Source organism: Melospiza melodia, unplaced genomic scaffold, assembly GCF_035770615.1.
Source record: "Melospiza melodia melodia isolate bMelMel2 unplaced genomic scaffold, bMelMel2.pri scaffold_48, whole genome shotgun sequence".
Lineage (NCBI taxonomy): Eukaryota > Metazoa > Chordata > Aves > Passeriformes > Passerellidae > Melospiza > Melospiza melodia.
Genome location: NW_026948796.1, coordinates 3105138 through 3110520, shown reverse-complemented (window position 1 = coordinate 3110520; position 5383 = coordinate 3105138). Strand labels below are relative to the sequence as shown.

Sequence of the window (5383 nt, the reverse complement as noted above, 5' to 3'; positions counted from 1 at the left end):
GGGGTGTTTGATTCCCCCAGTGTTTCAACCCCCAGGATTTGGGGTCACAGGGAGTTGACCCCAGGATTTGGGGTGCTTGATCCCAATGTTTGATTCCCTGGGTTTGGCGTCGGGGTTGAAATCAGAGCCATTCCCTGGAAACAGTGGCGGGATCGAGATTGGTAGCGGGATCGGGAATGAGATTGGGATTAGGATTGGGATCAGCATCGGGATTGGGATTGGTAACGGGATCGGGGGGAGACCCTGACCCAATCCCAGACCCCAATCCCGGGTAGAGGCCCCGTCCCAGTCCCGAAATGGACCCATCCCCACAATCCCGGACCCCTCCCCAGTGCCAGCCCCTCCCCAGGCGCTGAACGGACCCTCCCTCAATCCCAGCCCGCCCCGATCCGGACTGGAGCCATCCCCAGAGCCTCCCCCATTCCTGGCCCAGACCCTTCAATCCCTTTTTGGGGCTGCTCCTGCCGCTCCCCACCCATTTCTGGGGGTTCCAAGGTGCCCCGCGGACCCTACCCATTTTGGGGGTGTTGGGGTGGCCCCAGGGCCGCCCTGAGGGCCAAGGGGGGATCGAAAGACCCAAACCTGAGGGGCTCCTGGAGGTGCCCAGTTCATCCCGTCCCCACCCCAAAACAGATCCTGGTCAATCAGAGCGTGGGGGCCCCAAATTAAACCCAAGGGGGTTGGCACCCCCAAAGGGAGCAGGAGAGGCCTGGAACCCCCAAAACCAAGCACGGGGGAGGGGATATGGGGTTGGGGGAACGATGGGGAAGGGGTGGGAGAGCGGGGGAAAGAGGGAGATGGGACTCCCAAACAGGATCAAGCCAACTTGATGTGGCCACCTTCAGACGTGGATGGCAGCCAAAGCTTTTTCCCAGTCTGTGTGACCCCAGTCTGTGCAATCCCAGTCCATAAAATCTCAACCCAGTTTATCCCAGTCCTGATCTGTATGGTCCCATTCCATATGGTCTCAGCCCATATTTGATCCCAGACCACTTAATCAGTTTGTGTGGTCCCAGTCCACTGGATCTCAGTCCATACAGTCCCAGTGCATACTTGATCCCACTCCAGCCTATCCCAGTCTGGAGGTTTCTGATCCACAGGATCCCAGTGCACATGATCCTTGGCCATGTCATCCCAGTCCATTTGATCCCATTCTGTGTGGTCCTGATCCATATGATCCCACTCTGTGCCGTCCAAACCCATAGGATCCCAGTCCATATTAGATCCCAGTCCATATTTGATCCCAGCCCAAACTTGATCCCAGCCTGTGGTCCTGCACACACTCCCAGGGTCTGGAATTCCAGTTCCAAGCCAGGAAAAAATGTTCCTGCCCTTGAACTTCCTTCCTATCCTCTCAACAAATCATAATAAATTAAAAATCAATAAATTATAATTAAAATGAAATACATTAGAATAAAAATAAAATATAAAAATGAAATATAAAAATGAAATATAAAAATGAAATATAATTTCAACTCCTCCTTACAATACTCCAATAATGACTCAAGCCAAAACAACAGTAAACTATTAATATAACATTACCAAAGAAAAAAACCAAATTACATACAAAGAAATACATTTTGTAAGTTTTACCTCAGTAACCAATATACTTTAGATAAAAATATCTCAAAAACTAACATAGAATCTAACACACCTTAGTAAAAAAATTCCTATTACAAATATACTAAACACAAAACCAAACACCACTGTAATTTCTCAGAAATTTTAACCAACAAAATTTAATAATTCCCTTAAGTACTCTAAAACAAATAAAATTACTTTTAAAAAATTTAATTGTGGGTGAGTGGCTTTATTTGGATATTGGTTTTTGGATTTTTTGGGTTAGATTTTAAAAAAGGGATTTTAATAGTAATCAAATCAGCTGAGAAGGCGGCACTCTGCAAACAGAACTTACAGAAAATAGGACAGAATCAGTAACTCTGAAAGTTTTATTTGCAGTCAAATACATCCCACACACCCAGCCCCACACAATCCCCATCCCACTGCTCCAAATTGGGGCCAAACCAAAAGGAGAAGCAGCCAGGTGTGTTCCCAACATGGATCACAGGGAATGTGAGTGACCAGGGCTGTGCCCAAAGTGCCTCCTCCAGTGGGGGATGGAGCTGGAGCAGCGCACGAAGCTCTTCTCGCACTCAGGGCACTCACAGGGCTTCCCTTATCAGTGCCTCCGTTGGTGTTTGGTCAAGTTAGAGCTGCTGGAGAAGCTCTTCCCATACTGGGGACACTCGCAGGGCCTCTCCCCTGAGTGGATGCACCGGTGGGTGACGAGGTCTGAGTTGTGCTTGAATCCCTTCCGGCAGTCGGGGCATTGGAAGGGCCTCTCCTCTCTGTGACTCTGATAGTGCCAGAGGACACAGGAGCTGGTTGGAAACCCCTTCCCACACTCTCCACACTCATAGGGCCTCTCCCCAGTGTGGGTCCTCTGGTGCCTGTTCAGCTCGGAGCTCCACCTGAAGCTCTTCCCATACTCCACCCATGTGTGGAGCTTCACCCTATATCATGGAGCTGCTCATGGAGCACCAGCTCCGAGCTCTGGCCCGATCTCCGGCTGCCTTCCCAGCCCAGGCTGGCTCTTTCCCTCTCAGATCCCTGCCAGCTGTGTTTGCAGCCCCTCCTTGTGAGGCATCTCTGGGCCTTTTCCTCCCTGTTGGCTACCTGCACCATGGAGCCGCTCAAAACGGCCTCTCCCACCAGGTTCTGCCATGGGCATTTGTCCTCCCTGCTTTCCATGCTCAGCTCCTGCTCTGGGGGAGGAAGGACAAGGACAGGATGGGATTTGCCTCCGTGCCACAGGCAAGGACAAGGAGATCCCCCCAGGGCTGAGCTGCAGCCAGGGCCATGCTGGGCTGGGAGATGGAGCAGCACAGAGGGGAAAGGGGCACTGACTTCCTCCTCACCTGCATCAGTGTCCTGGAGCATCTTCCTCTTCCTCGCAGCCTTCCTCATAATGGGAAATCCTGGTTTGTGGAAAATAAGGGATGAGCACATTTGTAGGAGCGTCAGGGGGTAGGATGTTCGGGACAGACAGAGACGAGAGATCTCTGCAGCCAGGTCGTAGAACTTGCGGTTTATTGCAAAGGGGTTGGGTGCAGGGCCCTGCTTGGAGCTGCCAGCCACAGCTCAGAGCAGGCCCGAGAGAAGAGAGGGGCAGAGAGGATGAGAGGGTGAGAGAGTAAGAGGGTAAGAGCGTAAGAGAGTAAGGTTCCCATTACAATACAATAAATCTACTTCTCTGTTGAATATTCTATTTCTCACTAACCAATCTAGTACAAGATACAAATCCTAGAGCATTTACATACAGCCTATAAAAATCATTACATCACCGTACTGTGTTACATTTTAAACCCTGAATACTACTCTTTGGACCCCTTCTGCTGAGCTAATAGGGTCTGCTCTGACCCTGGGACCTGTCTGCAAGCAGAGGGAATTGTTTCATCAAAAGGGGATTACCTTCAGTCAGGCCACACCATTGTTTTCCATTTGTTCAGTAACTAAGGTATCTCAAATCTTGCTTTCATTTTATCTTGCTTTTAATTTTCTATATTCTCAAAATCATTTACCAGACAATCATATTTATAAGGCTTTCCTGTTTCTTCTTCCCCAAGACACATTGAGTTTGAAGATCCCTCTGCCGGAGTCCATGTCTACAAGTCACAGGAGAGGTGAGCTGCATAAAACCTCTCAAACACCAAGATTAAGCCCTGAAAAAGCCTCCCAGGAATTCCCCGTCCCTGGTCCCTCCTCTCGGGTGTTCGGGGGTTCCCCCCGTCCCAGCTGCTGGAGTCACGCCTGGATTGCGGGTGCCCCTTCTCCTCGGTGCCCGCCCTGCCCAGACTGCTGGCAGTCCCAGCAATGCCAAAAGCTCCCCCCTCTTGGCTCTCCCCATTTCGGGATGCTAGGGCTGCTTGGGCTCCTGGGCTCCCTTCTCCCCTCATTCTCTGCTCTGGGCTGCAGCAGCTCCAAGGAGTCCCCCCTGCCCCTCTCCAGGCTCTTGAGGCTCCCGCCCATGGTGGCACTCCCCCCTCTCTGGGCTCCCCACTTTGGGCTCCTGGGGGACACAGGGCTCTGCTCCTCCAGGCTGCCTCTGCCAGCAGCCGCCACCGGCACCCCCCAATGTCCCCCCAAGGGGCCTTTTCTGCTCAGCCTTGGACTGCTTCATTCTCCAAACATCCCCCCAAAAACCCAACCCAGGGACCCCCCGGGATATCTGGGCCGAACTCCCCCTCCCCCCGCTCACCTGCGCAATGGTGGGGGCGATGATCCCACAGGTGGGGGCTGCGAATTCAGGCCCGGCTCGGAGTGACAGCGTGCTTCCCTCAGCTCAGCCTTGATCCGCCTTTGCCCCTCCTCTTCCTCCCGCTCCTCCTCTTCCATCCCCCCGCCCGCTCCTCTGTGTTATCTCCACCTCCTTCTCCTCTTCCATCCTGCCCCTTCCAACCCCTTTCCCCGTCCTCCTCCCTTACTCCGCCTACTCCTCCCCCTTCATCCCTGCCCTTCCCTCCCTCCTCCTCCTCCCCCAGCAGCAGCCACACCCTCGGTGCCCTTCCCGCAGCCCTCACAGCCTGCGGCAGGAGCGGGGATGGAGCCGGGGCAGGTCGGCATGGGCAGCGCGGGGCTCTCGGCTGCTCCCAGCCGCTGCGGGCGGGGGGAGCCCGGCCCGGGCCAAAGGAGAGGCAAACTGGGCAAACTGGGGGCTGCACATCCAAACTGGGCCTTGCTGGGGACCCTGCCTGGCCACTGCCAGCCCTTGGGGCTCCTCTCGGCACATCCGCCGTGGGGGAACGCACACAGGGCTGGGGGATCCCAGCAGTGGCAGCACTGCCAGGGACTGGGCTGCACTGGGATTGTGCTGGGAGTGACTGGGACTGTGCTGGCTTTGTACTGACATCATACTGGGATCGTACTGGGAGTGACTGGGATGGTACTGGTTTTGTATGGACATCATACTGGAATCATACTGCCATACCAGGGCAGATTGTGATCACACTGATGGAGACTGGGATCATGCTGGGATCATACTGGGAGTGAGTAGGAGCCAGCGGTGAGCAATTGAGACCATGTTATGGGCAAATGGATATACTGGGAGTGATTGGGATTATGCTGAGGGTGACTGGGAGCAGCTGTGAGCAACTGGAAACACGCTAGGAGGAACTGGGAGTGACTGGGTGCATGCTGGGGGTGATTGGAAACTGCTGGGCTTATACTGGGATGAACTGGGATCATGCTGGAGGTGACTGGGATCATACTGGCAGCAAGTGCCACTACACTGAGGTTGACTGGGAGTGCTTGGGAGCAAATGGGATCATACTGGAAGGAACTGGAAAGATGCTGGAGGGAACTGAGGTACACTGGGACATGCTGG

At 53.7% G+C, this 5383-nt stretch overlaps 1 long non-coding RNA gene across 2 annotated transcripts; it reads right to left on the bottom strand.

Moving 5' to 3' along the window:
• Window positions 1-1724: 1724 nt before the first annotated feature.
• LOC134413684 (uncharacterized) lies at window positions 1725-4359 on the bottom strand. Of its 2 annotated transcripts, XR_010026575.1 has the most exons (4): window positions 4259-4359; window positions 3582-3665; window positions 2919-2978; window positions 1728-2356 (listed from the first exon to the last, which is right to left on the bottom strand). It is a non-coding gene; the product is annotated as an uncharacterized LOC134413684 (long non-coding RNA). The 2 variants fall into 2 exon arrangements; XR_010026574.1 differs by having other exon boundaries at window positions 1725-2356; window positions 2919-3665.
• Window positions 4360-5383: the final 1024 nt, after the last annotated feature.